Source organism: Lepisma saccharinum (genome assembly GCF_977018435.1).
Source record: "Lepisma saccharinum chromosome 12 unlocalized genomic scaffold, izLepSacc3.1 SUPER_12_unloc_1, whole genome shotgun sequence".
NCBI classification, from domain to species: Eukaryota; Metazoa; Arthropoda; class Insecta; order Zygentoma; family Lepismatidae; genus Lepisma; species Lepisma saccharinum.
The window spans coordinates 13,468,233-13,483,041 of NW_028142891.1; the positions used below are offsets into that span (position 1 = coordinate 13,468,233).

Sequence of the window (14,809 nt, forward strand, 5' to 3'; positions counted from 1 at the left end):
TGTGCTTAGCACCATGCCATGAAGGCGTATAGGGGGTGTGGGGGTAACGCCCCACACTTTCTTGATCAGCATCACGCCCCTGACCGCCTTTACCCCCCAGGGTTTCCCCCAGGTACCCATGTTATTCGACGCTGGGTGGGCGCCGGGGCCGCTTCCATCGTTAGAAAAGTTCCCGGATTTGAACCGGCCGGGGATCGAACCCGGGACCTTTAGCATGGTAGTCAGACGTGTTACCGATTGAGCCACCGCGGCCACCAGCCTTAGTGCTGACGCAACCAAAATTTTAAATTCAAATTCAAAACAAACAAAATTAAACTGGCCCATCTGCAAAGCCTTGTTTGTCTGCAAAATGCAGTGCAGGGTGTACTATGTGGAAGTGAGGCTGGCAGTTGGGTGTACTAAGTGGAAGATCACCCCTTGGCTAAGATGAGGATGAGTGATTGATGAAGGGACGCTCCCAAAGAACACCCTTGCCCAGGCTGGAATTCAAACCCAGGACCTCTGGCATCGTACTGCACTCTGCCACAGAGGGTCCATACTTATGAGCTCTTACATTGTAAAGCTTTCTCTTCCCAGAGACAAGTCTCCATCAGAATCAGAAAGTGAAAAAAAAATCCATTAAAGTTAAACAATTGAAGGCCTATTAATATATTACCCTTCAAGTCCAAAGTACTTGAAAAAGCTGTTCTTGGACAATGCTTACCTACATTCAAGATCTTGTGGAATGCTTCCAACCTGGTTTTAGCAAAATGCACTGATTTCGTACATGTAGACAACATTTGCAGAAAGAGCTGTAAAGAAAATTACGATTTAGTTGTGCTGTTTAACAGTTTACATTAAAGTGCTTGAGCTTAAATAATCATGTATTAACATCCAGTGCAGAAAAATCACTTGTAGCGTGGATCACATCATTTTACACATTATTTGCTGAAATTATTTTAAGAGAATGTTCTCTTTAAAATATTCTGGTTTACCTAAATAATTATATGCTATTCCAACCAACACATTAGAGGAGAGAAGAAATACTAAAACATTTGAATTGTTGGAACCAAAGAAAAGTACCTGCAGGGTATCTTACTTTTAATAAGCAGGCTTCTTGTGGTCTTTTCCCTTTCACCAACTTCATAAACTTTTAACACATTTTTAGAAACATGTACTAAATACAGGGTGGCGCACGAAATGTCACACCATTCAATCACCTCATAAAATTTTTAATATCATATATTGAATGTTCAAAACACGTATGCGGGTGAGTTGGTTCATGGAAAATCAGGTAGATGTCAGGAGAAGTCAGTATCGGACTCTATTTTGTTGCGAAACAGCAGTTTGCAAGATGGTGGATAACGGCCGGTTGAGTGTCAAACAGAAGGTGAATGTTGTAATGTTTTTTGCAGAAACAAAGAGTTTGGTAGCGACACAAAGGCATTTTCGTGCACACTTTGGTACAAGATGGGCTCCCTGTAAACAGACCATTCGCAGATTGTGCCAACAATTAGAAACCACTGGCTCTGTGTTGGAGAATGATCGACGGCACCCGTCAAGTGTCCGAACACCTGAGAACATTGAAGCAGTTCGCGTGGCTTTGGCACGAAGTCCAAGCAAATCAACAAGAAGGGCAGCTGCTGAGTTACGAATATCTCGTAGGTCAATCCAAAGGATTCTCCACTCTGATCTTCACTTGTTCCCTTACAAAATGACAGTTGTCCAGAAACTAACGGCAGTGGACAAGGAACGAAGGCATCAGTTTGCTTCGTGGTTAGTGGAAGAAGATCATGTTCTGCACAACACTTGGTTTACAGATGAGGCGTACTTTCATTTAAACGGTGTGGTAAATAAGCAAAATGTTCGATTCTGGGCAAGTGAATAGCCTCACAAACTGCATGAACGTGAGAATTATGGAGAAAAAGTGAGTGTGTGGGCAGCAATTTCAACTCATGGAATCATTGGACCGTTTTTCTTTGACGACACAGTAAACAAAGAACAATACAAGGAAATGTTGGAGAACTCATTTATTCCGCAGCTCTTGGCAACAGGTCTCCATTTACACACTCAGTGGTTCATGCAAGATGGAGCCCGCCCACATACTGCAAACATTGTTCTTGATTTCCTGTATGAGATGTTTAATGTGCGTGTAATGTCTAATCGGTTTCCTGAACGTCACGAAGGTGGGAGATTGTGGTCCCCGCATAGCCTGGATATTAATCCTTGTGACTTTTTTTGTGGGGTTTCTTGAAAGATAAAGTTTTCGCAAGGAAGCCTGCAGAAGTAGTGCAACTCAAGGCCTTTATTGTGCAGTTGTGCCGTGAAATTTCGGAGGACTTGTGCCGGAGGGTTGTGACAAATGTAAAGGTTCACTTGCAAGAGGTTGTGAACCATAATGGTGGACACATTGAACACATTCTGCACTAAACAAACTTTCCATACTCTGATAATTCACTATGCATTAATTTTGTAATGTTTCGATACTAAATAAATGTGTAATAAACAAAACAAATGGTAAGACATTTCGTGCACCACCCTGTATGTGAAAATGTCTGAAAATGCTAACGGGTCATTCCATACCAAACCATCCAATGGTGGTTACATGATCATTTTAGAAAAAAATCATTATTAGCACATACATTTGTGCATGTTTCTAGATATCAAAACCAATGTTCAAAAAAAAAAAATGTCCTTAGTTCTCCTGGAGCAGCCATTTTCCCAACATGGTGCATGGATTTTTTTGCTCATGTAGCAGTTTATGGAAACCTTAATATCTCAAAAACATTAGAGGTAGAGACCTATAACAAAATTCATTTTGTAGAAAATGAAGAATACTTTCTATGATATTATAGTATGTCTTGCTCACAATTGCATCCTAAGTACGAAAATTATGGTGAAAATTTGGGTAACAATATGGGCTCAAACATGGCCATTCATGGAATTTTGACAGTTTTCGAGGTTAAATATCTCGGATGGGTCCTTTTGAAAAATTCTGAAATTTGGCACAGAGGAAGCCCTGCATGAACCTAACTCACAGTAAAAATTTCAACTTTTAGGTTCAACTCGTTTTGGTCAATATGAGGTAACGTATGTGACCTAACTTGTGACGTTGCAAAGTTAGGTTAAGCTACATGTATAGTTAGAAAAATGGAGTCCACACAGCAGAACCTTTAGTTCCAGAACCTAACTTGACTGAAGTTAAAGATGCTATTAAAAAGCTAAAGAATAACAAAGCACCTGGCATTGATTTAATACCAGCTGAGTTAATTAAATATGGTGGAAATTCATTAATATGTCAAATTCATAAATTAATTTGTTTAATATGGAATAAAGAAGAAATCCCTCAACAGTGGGAAGAATCCATAATTGTTCCTGTGTTTAAAAAAGGTGATAAAATGAATTGCAATAATTACCGTGGAATTTCTCTACTCTCAACAACATATAAAATATTATCTAACATTATTTTAACAAGACTAACCCCATATGCTAATGAAATTATAGGTGATTATCAATGTGGATTTAAACGTAACAGATCAACTACAGATCAAATTTTTCACATCAGACAGACACTTGAAAAAAAATGGGAATATAAACAAAATGTCCATCAGCTATTCATTGATTTCAAAAAAGCATATGATTCGGTCAAAAGAGATAAATTATATAATATATTAGTAGAGTTTGGAATACCTAAGAAGCTTGTTAGTATGATAAAAGTATGCACCAGTGAAGCAGAAAGTAAAATTCGTGTGGGTATTATGTCTGACAAATTTACAATTCATAATGGGTTAAAACAAGGAGATGCATTATCTCCATTGCTCTTTAATTTTGCCTTAGAATATGCTGTTAGGAAGGTAAAAGAAACTAAAGAAGGACTAAAATTAAATGGTGTGACTCAGTTGTTAGCATATGCAGATGATGTAGACTTACTGGGGGATGATGTGAATACAATTAAGAATAATGCTAAAATATTTTTCAAAACTGCTAAAGAGATAGGTTTGGAAGTTAACAAAGAGAAAACTAAATATATATGCTTACAGGCCGAAACCAAGTGTTAGGTAATAATCAAAATCTAATTATTGATAACAACTCGTTTGAACCAGTTTCCAAATTCAAATACTTAGGAGTAATATTAACAAATTAAAATCATATTAAAGAGGAAATAAAAAGCAGGCTTAATTCAGGAAATGCATGTTACTTCTCTCTTCATAAACTTTTGTCTTCTCGTTTAATATCTAAGAAACTAAAAGTTAAAATATACAAAACCGTAATTTTGCCTGTAGTATTATATGGATGTGAAACTTGGTCCCTTACATCGAAAGACGAACATAAATTGAGCGTATTTGAAAATAAGATCCTTAGGAAAATATTTGGACCTAAAAGGGATGAGGAGACAGGTGAGTGGAGAAGGTTACATAATTTAGAACTACATAATTTGTATTCATGTCCAGATATTATTAGAATAATTAAATCAAGAAGACTTAGGTGGGCAGGCCATGTGGCACGAATGGGAGAGGAAAGAGGAGTTTACAGGATTCTTGTTGGGAAACCTGATGGTAAGAGACCTGTAGAAAGGCCAAGACGAAGATGGAGGGACAACGTTGAGATGGACCTAAGGGAAATTGGTAGGGATGGAAAAGAGTATATAGAACTTGCTCAAGATAGGGAAACATGGAAGGCCTGTGTTGCTGCAGCCGTGAACCTTCGGGTTTAAGAAGGCTAGGGAGTTAGTTAGTTAGGTATGACAATTGAAGATCTGCAAAATCTCATTGCAAAGGGTTTGATTTATTTGGTACCCACGTCCCGTTGGATGTCAGTTCCAGTTTCCTACAGATTCCCTTTGTCAAATCATGCACAAATCCTTGTTTTTTCACTAAGTTCCTACTCTCACTAAATGATAAAAATAGAAACAGTTCATCACGTATATTTAGTCTTGACCAACTGGTAGTAATCAAACTGATGATTCTGACTATTTCACCATTAATTTTTGCTAATTTACATTTTTCTTTTTATAATTTGAATTAAATGATTGTACTGTCCATGCAAAGGATTGTCACACTTGCATTATTTTCTAATACTTGCTGCAACACAATTTACCAGTTTCCATTGCACTCCTTGTATGGTGCAAATAGTTTTGTGAGCAAGAGTACTTTAGAATTTTTCTGCAATCAGCCTCTTCTGTTTTGACAGAGCAGGGACAGCGACAGGGGTGGGCATGGGTGGGCAAGAGCCCACCCAAAAATTCCTGTGCTCACTCGATCAAATTCAATAAGCACATATACTTGTGGATATATGAATGATTCAATAAATAAGTGTATTCTGGTGTTCATAACATGTTTATTTTACTTGTGAATATTATCTATGCTAGAAATGTTCACATATTATCAACCCATAAAGAGTCAATTTTGTCATTAGAAAGTGAAAGTAATTACTAGAGCTATGGAAACAAAAACTGTCATGAAATGAATAATTTCATGATTAAAAGCAGTTAGTAGGCTTAAGAGGCTCAAAATTATGCAGGGTATGATCAAGATTAGATCAGAATTTAGGGTGAACATCAGGACTGCAGTTCCAGGCCTTCACTGGGAAAGACTGCTTTGAAAAGTAGCACATAATGAAAACTTAGGTACTTCGGATGTGGTAAAAAAAAAATATATAACAAACCACACCATGTAACTTGGCGACAAGTTATAACTGAAACTGTGTAGAGGGGATTGGAGTGAGGTCTTGGTGCTGTAAGCTCCGGGCCTTCACATACGTATATAAATCGTGGCCTGAGCATGGCTAAAATAATCTCCAAATAAACAAATTAAAACATCATCTTAGCGTTACTTCCTCCAGCAACACAATAAATTATTCCAACTTTTTAATTATTATTAGAATAATTTAATCAAGGAGACTTAGATGGGCAGGCTATGTGACACGAATGACAGAGGAAAGAATAGTTTACTGGATTTTTGTTGGGAAACCTGATGGTAAGAGACCAGTAGGAAGGCCAAGACGAAGATGGAGGGATAACGTTGAGATGGACCTCGAAGAAATCAGTAGGATGGGAAAGATTGGATTGATCTTGCCCCGGATAGGGACAGATGGAAGGCTTGTGTTGCTGCAGCCATAAACTTTCAGGTTTAAGTATGCTAGAGAGTATAGTCTAGTTTCAATTGGCTCTGCATTGAAATTCCAGAAGTGTCCCTATTTTATTTAATTACCATTTTTATTTACCTGTCATCTTTAACCTTTTGTGTCCCAAGTATCTCGATCGAGATACCCAAATGTAAGCCTCACGGTCTCAAGCGTCTCGATCAAGACGCTGTCTCAAGGTCGTAGTTTTTACGTTATAACTTTTCTATTTTTGGCTAGAATTTCGATTTTTTTATATATATATTGTTCCTAACATATGTATTTAACAGAAATGTTTCTTGCACCTTTTTTTCTTCATGAAAATGGAGGTGAAAAGGCAGGAAAAGGGACTTCCCTTTTGCGTCTCTTTTCAAGGTCAAATTTTTGACAGAAAAGGAAAACGGGCTTTGTTGTTCTAAAGTAGGGATGGCCAAACGGATCCGGATCCGAAAAATCCGGATCCGTGCGGATCTGGATCCGGATCCAAAAGTTCCGGATCTGGATCCGGATCCGAAAGTTCCGGATCTGGATCCGGATCCGAAAGTTCCGGACCCAAAATTTTTGGATCCGGATCCGGGTCTGAAAGTTTCGGATCTGGATCCGGATCCGAAAGTTCCGGATCTGGATCGGGATCCGAGAGTTCCGGATCTGGATCCGGATCCGAGAGTTTCGTATCTCAATCCGGATCCGAGAGTTTCGTATCTCAATCCCATTATAATATTACCACACCTTAAAAGGTATTATGATCTTCGATTACAAAGAAATTTTTCATTAGTTATTCCTACAAGAATTTTTTTCAAGTGTTGTTCCTAAAATACTTTGCTACGCATCGGCTAACACACTCGTGCACAAAAATAATCTTACTTGTTTCACATAAAATGTCAGAGGTGATTTTGTAAATGCCATTGAAACGAATATGTATTCATTCGAATGCATTGGAAATGAAAACATACATAAATGTGAGACATTCCATTCCAGGATGAAACCTTTAACACATATAACAAGATAGAAATGTTATACAAAAATTATGCAATTGTTCTGCAGTTACAGTTTTACAAATTAAAATAAAACATTATAATATATGCAGTGTTATATAATTACAAAGTGTAAGACTAACAAGGGAGGTTATCTAAGTGTCCCCCTCCGATTTCCATAAAACTTGGCAGGCGAATAGTGGGACCCAAAGGACGCAATACGTGTTTTTTTGTTTAAGCTAAAAAACGGTTTTAGGGGGCAAAACCCCCTGAAATGTCAAGGTGAGGACAAATTGAAGTGAGGATCTGACCCCTGTGTCCCCCTCCGATTTCCATGATACTTGGCAGGTGTGTGTATAAACGGGCCCAAAGAAAGAAATACGTGTTTTTTTTGCTTCAGCTAAAAAACTGTTTTAGGGAGCAAAACCCCCTCAAATGTCAAGATGAGGACAAATTGAAGTGAGGATCTGACCCCTGTGTCCCCCTCCGATTTCCATGATACTTGGCAGGTGTGTGTATAAACGGGCCCAAAGAAAGAAATACGTGTTTTTTTTGCTTCAGCTAAAAAACTGTTTTAGGGGGCAAAACCCCCTCAAATGTCAAGATGAGGAGGACAAATTGAAGTGAGGATCTGACCCCTGTGTCCCTCCGATTTCCATGAAACTTGGCAGGTCTATAGTGGGGCCCAATGGAAGAAATACGTTTTTTTTGTTTCGGCTAAAAAACTGTTTTTAGGGGCAAAACCCCCTCAAATGTCAAGATGAGGACAAATTGAAGTGAGGATCTGACCCCTGTGTCCCCCTCCGATTTCCATGATACTTGGCAGGTGTGTGTATAAACGGGCCCAAAGAAAGAAATACGTGTTTTTTTATTTGCTTCAGCTAAAAAACTGTTTTAGGGGGCAAAACCCCCTCAAATGTCAAGATGAGGAGGACAAATTGAAGTGAGGATCTGACCCCTGTGTCCCTCCGATTTCCATGAAACTTGGCAGGTCTATAGTGGGGCCCAATGGAAGAAATACGTTTTTTTTGTTTCAGCTAAAAAACTGTTTTAGGGGGCAAAACCCACTCAAATGTCAAGATGAGGACAAATTGATGTTAGGATCTGACCCCTGTGTCCCCCTCCGATTTCCATGAAACTTGCCAGGTGTGTGTATAAACGGACCCAAATGAAGAAATACGTGTTTTTTTTGTTTGGGCTAAAAATTTGTTCTAGGGGGCAACCTCCCCTCAAATGTCAAGATGAGGACAAATTGAAGTGGGAATCTGACCCCTGTGTTCCCTTCCGATTTCCATGAAACGTGGTAGGTGTATAGAGGGGCTCAAAGGAAGAAATACGTGTTTTTTTGTTTCAGCTAAAAACTGTTTTAGGGGGCAAAATCCCCTCAAATGAAAAGATGAGGACAAATTGAAGTAAGGATCTGACCCCTGTGTCCCCCTCTGATTTTCATGAAACTTGGCAGGTGTATAGAGGGGCCCAAAGGAAGAATTGCGTGTTTTTTTGTTTCCGCTAAAAAACTGTTTTAGGGGGCAAAACCCGACTCAAATATCAAGATGAGTACAAATTGACGTGGGGATCATCTGACCCCTGTGTCCCCCTCCGATTTCCATGGAATTTGACAGGTGTATAGAGAGGCCCTATGCCCCCTGTTTCTTCCTATGCCATATTTACGTAGTTTGGGGGTCAGATCCCCACTTCAATTTCTCCTCATCTTGACATTTGAGGGGGGGGGCTCTATACACCTGGCAAATTTCATGGAGATCGGAGGGGGAGACTTAGACCTCCCTTGTAAGTGTATTAATTAATTACAAATCGCGCACGCGGGTACACAAACTATATATACGTATATATATATATATACAGGGTGTCATTTTAATGGCGCCCACGGACCACGGAAACGTATAGAGGACATCAAAACAAACAACTTTTTTCAGTAACATTTTTCTCGTTGGAGCGTCGTTTCGGCGCTACAGTCGTTCAAAAAAGCCCGTTTTGCCGCCTGAATGCTGGCAACCATACACAACATTTGATTGCATTTGTGACGTCATATCCGGTCGTGAAGCGATGCGTTACAGGGTTGCCAGGAACACACATATTCTGTGAAAAATGACATAGCTACAATCAACCACATTATGTACCGTAAAACAAAACGAGAAAACACGTTCTGTAACCTAACAGGAAGTAAACAAACGATACGAAAAATGGTAGAAAGAAAATAGAATTCAAGTGGAAGTGGTCATATCGAATTTTGTATCAGCTTGCATGTCAAATATTTGCAAATCTAGTTACCAAGTTGGCATCTACAATTTAGTCTATCCACTTCGTCCTTCTGATACTAGTTGTCTGTGACACACTGAACAGATGACAAAATAGAAATGAAAGAACTCAAAATTCCAAAGGTTATCAACACGTAATATAATGTATATTCAGGGCATTATGAGGCAAGTGACAAAAATTGTTGAAAATACAGGGATATAACTAGTAGTAAAACAAACTCTCCGACGACTGTGTTTATCTACGCACCGGATACACATGTAATAGTTTGCAACTCTGAAGAGGGCAGTATATTCGCCACTGATTCATCATTAGACTGTTACTGTGGTTGTACGTGTTTTAGCCGTAATGTAACAACGTGAACCTCGCATACTTCTGTTATCAGCACAAAGTACCACAAGGATTCTGGACACAAACCTGTAGATATCAACCTTGCAACGAGATTTGCAAATATAATTGACATGTAGCTGGGCGTAAACAGCCACATGTAAGTTGTAAGTACAATAAATGTTATTGTTGTTGATATTTGACATGTAGGCTGAGACAAAATCCGATATTGACTCTTCATTTTGAATACGTTTTTACCATTTCTCATATCGTTGGTTCATTTCCCCCTTCCCCTGAGATGACTGCTGATCTTCTGGCTGGTAGGCTATGATGTTCGGTTTACTGGACGCGTTTCTCGCTTCGTTTTACAGCTAATAATGTGGTTGATAGTTTGTCATTTTTCACAAAATATGTGTGTTCCTTGCAACCCTACCGTGAGCTGTTTCGCAGCAGGAAATTACGTCACAGATACGATCAAATGTTTTGTTGGGTTGCCAGCATCCAGGCGGCAAAACGGTCTTTTTTGAACGGCTGTAGCGCCGAATTGACGCACCAACGTGAAAAATGTTACTGAGAAAAGTTGTTTGTTTTGATGTCCTCTACACGAATCTGTGGTCCGTGGGCGCCATTAAAATGACACCCTGTGTATATATATATATATATATATATATATGTATATTAGCAGGTAACAATATGTTATAAGCACATTCTTACTTTCCAAAGAAGCGCATGTGGGATGGCAAAACGGATCCGGATCGAAAAGTACCGGATCCGGATCCGAAAGTTTTTGATCCGGATCCGAAAGTTCTGGATCCGGATCTGAAAGTACCGGATCCGGATCCGGATCTGAAAATTCCAGATCCAAAAGTATCGAATCCGGATCCGAAAATTCTGGATCCGGATCTGAAAATTCCGGATCTGCGGATCCGGATCCGAAAAAATTTAGGATCCGGATCCTTAAGATCCGGAACCAACCGGATCCGGATTTCGGATCCGCCAGGATCCGGATCTGGCCATCCCTATTCTAAAGCAATGTTTTTTTTTTTCCCTCCCGCCAGTTAACTGCATTCGAAGGAAACTTGTTTATCAGTATATGATGTCAAAATGAAAGTTTTCCGTGAGGGTGCAAGCAGGGGGTGGGGGAGGGGGAAGACTGGTTGTTGAATGTGCGTTGTGAGAATGGAATTTCGAAGCGTGCTGAAGGAAACCTTTGTTTTTTTAGCACAAGTGTCCACAAGTTGCGACAGGGGTTACCCTGCATTGTCTAAAAATAGAATTTCAAACAGCTGCAAGAATCGGCGCTCATTTTTCACTGCGTTCTAGCTTTTCGTCCATGAATGTTGTGCGTAGGTGTTGTTTTGTGCCCAAGTGCGAGGACATTTTTTGGGTGAAGTGACAATTTTTTAAATAATTTTTGGGGGGTTTCTCCCTTCCCCCCATATATAAGCCAAATTTGCATAAATTTTGCATTTTGTGCATTTTGACATTTTTTTCGAGGGGGGGGGGAAACACCATTTTTTTTTTTAAGAAAAGTATTTTTTAAGGGATTTCCCCCCTTTCCCCCTCCATATGTTCGCCGAATGTGCATAACCGCTGCATTTTGAAGCTTTAATCAGTGGCGTGCTGACCATTCCTTTTGGGGGTACAACTCAAGTTACATTGGTCATATGATAATAATGCAAATATTTTTGTGTTCCTTACATGTCAGCGATCATTTCCATGTGCATGTCGACACTGTCATGTACTTTTTTCTTGGGGGGAGGGTGGGGGAACCAAATATTTTTTTTCGAAATTATGGAATTTTGAGTTAGTCCCCTACCCCCACCACATATACGCCGAATTTGCATAAATTTCATATAGTCTGAATCTCTGGTTCATTCCGCGTACAACGGTATATCATTCATCTCTCTAGGGCAATTAGTCTCTGATCTACACTCATTTCATTGAAACTCTGCATTTTGCTCAAAATTGGCTCGGGACTCAAAAGGTTAAATATCAATATGGTATGAGACATATCAACTTTATATTCCTTCTACTAATAAGAAGGAATCACAATAATCACTACAATACCGAAGTGAATAAATTTTAGTAAACCAGTTATGTATGGAAAAAGCTACAGAATTATTCAATTGCTATTGAGTGGTTTATCTTATTTAGAAATCCTCTTTCCACACATAAATTTTGCCACATGAATCAGCCGAAAATGTCAACAGAATCTGTAGATTCAGCTGAAGTAAAGAAAAAAGTTACGTCAAGAACTATCCAGAAGATGATTTTGTTAGTTTGTTTTTAAGAGTTTTATGCTCAGATAGGCTGATCGGGACTAAACCTACAGTTTAACGTGTAGTCCGAACCAGTGTCCATTGTGCTTACACCAGAGGAGGGGGGAGTCGAACACAGGACCTCTTCATTACAATGCAACAGCGGTATGCCATTGGGGGAAAATATACAGAAAGAACTCGCACCAAACATGTCATTTTATCACAACAGAAGATGCGTCCATTTTAAGAGGGCGATTGCCCGAGACAAGTATTTGAGACTTTCGGAATGCAACGTCACTGTTCACGGAATTAGCTGCCTTGATCCACTAATGAAACGCTGTGCAATTGAAACTACCACCTCAACTTTCTAAGAGGTATGAACTAATGAAACTCCATTGATTTGTTTTATTTTAAGTCATTTTTCTGCTCTAATTTTGATAATAACGACGGTAAGGTTCAATGGTGATTAGATGAAAGTAACGAAGAAGCGAAAACAAACAAATGCTGACACTCAAAATATAAACCCTCATGAATTATTACTTTGACAGTGGTTCCAAGCACCAGGAACTTGCCCTGAAAGAATATAGCTTCCAGGGTATGCTGCACAGGATAGAGGTTGACATTCTAGTGTGTTCGAGATGGTCACGCCATACAACCCAAGTCATCTATGAAAAATAGATGAATTATTACTGGCACGGTGATCAACTTCGATGAATTTCTTGTGTCCTAAATAATTTTGTTACCTCAAAAATATATGTTCATGTAACCATACGTGTATTGCTTCTCCCGCATTAGTAAAATGACAGTTCAGAAAACGAATAGCAACTTAGGTAATAATCTCTTCAATTCTGAACAGATCTTTCAATCTTTCTTGTTTATTACTTATGAGTGATATTTTGTCAAAATAACATTTCATTAGCCTAGGAATACTTCATGGACAATGAACAAAGAATTGGTTTTCGTATGTGTTTTAAATTATTCCTAATAAGACGTTCATTTTAATTCAAACATTCAGGGGCGGCAATTAGGAGGTGCAGGAAGTGGATGCAGTTTTCCCCACCACATTTTGCCACTTTTTGCCCCCGCACTATGGCCTCTTTTAAGCCTTTTCTACCAAGAAAAAGTATATTGTCCTTGTCCCTCAAATGTTGGCACCTAATCGTCGCTAGTACAAATATTCAGATAGATTTGTCAGTTGTACAAATTTTGTATGCTAAGAAAAGTTACCCTAAAGGAGTAAGAAAACTCTTTCAGTCAAAGATTGATTTGAATTGTTTCGTTTTACTTCACTTTTTGTGCCACTTTTGGCTAATTTGCGAAGATGAGGATGAGTGATGACATGATGAAATTGATGAATTCACACTCACAAACATCCATGCCAGGCCGGGATTCAAAGCCAGGACCCCTGGCATCGTAGCACGATGTGCTAACCACTCTGCCAAGGTCTTTCAGTCAACTATGAAAATACTATGCTCAGGAACATCCACATTTCGGGAAACTTCCCGATTATCTGCCATCACACTTTCTATCATTGTCGCCGAACACATAAAATCAAGTATGTGCCTTGTATTTGCAACACATGCTTAAACCTAATTCACATTTATTTCACTGTATGTATTTCATGCATGAAGGAATGTGATTAGAATGTATGGCTGAGCATGGGTAAACACTTCCTTGAAATAATTGTGTCCATCAGAGACAAAGCGAAAGGAAATTGAACAAGATGCGAGAATAGATTAGAAAATAATAAAGAGGAAAACAAGAAAAGGAAAGGGAAAAGAAGTAAGAGGAAAATCAGGAGTCTAAGAGAGAGGGGGGATGCATACGTCTTACATGCACATATATACTATATGGTCTTACATTTATACTTCCCACATTAATCTATCAATGTGGAGCTTCTGCCCACCTGGTAGAAAATTTCTGGTGCCACCCCTGACACAGAGATACTCGAAAACAGAACAGACTTAGACATCCATTTCCTTCAATGTTTCTTGGGGTGGCACAAAGACATCATTTCCATTCTGACTTTTATGTGAGCCACTTTCTCCAGAGATGAAAATTTCACTGTAACATGGGACATATTGATTTACCTGGTACAAGACTTACTTGACGCTTCTTTCGGTTTGCCATTTGATGCAACTTGTTTGATTGATTGACTTAAAATTCTTGGGTGCATCATCTTTCACCCTTCATTTTATATGGGGAAATATCCCTTGATCTAATTTCAATAATTCACTTACTGTGAACGGTATTTTAGAATATCACAGTGTACCTAAACAAATAAAAATATATATTTAAGAAAATCTTCTTTGATTGGCATGTGCATATTGTATCTAAGTCATCCATCTGTAACCTCAACCCAAGACGAATTTTATCATTTTCACTAAGTTGTTAAAGATTAATTGAATCTTTGGCTACTTTACCAAAAGTGTCTTTGTAACAGTTCTCTCCAGTTAAAAATCCTGCAGAACACACCGTTTCCAGTCACAAATAGCAACCATTCACAAGTTACTACCTGTCAGCACATTAGGCAAACGAGGAACGGCAGCACAAATTCATGCACATATCACCTCCAGACTTGCCTCAAATCCAATCGAAACGTGTCTGAATCTTCTGCTGTGCATGACTCATATCTACTTCTTGCAAAAAACAGTGGAAAGTACAGGCAACATAAAATTATATCTTCTACCAGTTTTGACCCTCCAAAATAAATAGCCTGCTTTTAAGCTACATTTAGAAAATCACCTTCTGACACTTGGGTTCCAGTAAATAAAATGTTGAGGAAACTCAGTTTTGGAGCTGACACCACCAACTGGACGTGGGTACCAAATTCAAACCCTTCACAATGAGATTTTGCAGATCTTCAATTGTCAT

At 38.9% G+C, this 14,809-nt stretch overlaps 1 long non-coding RNA gene across 2 annotated transcripts in view; it reads right to left on the reverse strand.

The window, feature by feature from the left end:
* Window positions 1–14,809, reverse strand: part of LOC145982199 (uncharacterized) — a 77,674-nt gene that overhangs the window by 39,856 nt on the left and 23,009 nt on the right. For both annotated transcript variants that reach the window (XR_014441029.1, XR_014441030.1), the window contains exon 3: window positions 704–791. This is a non-coding gene — a long non-coding RNA (uncharacterized LOC145982199). The remainder of the gene's footprint in view (window positions 1–703; window positions 792–14,809) is intronic.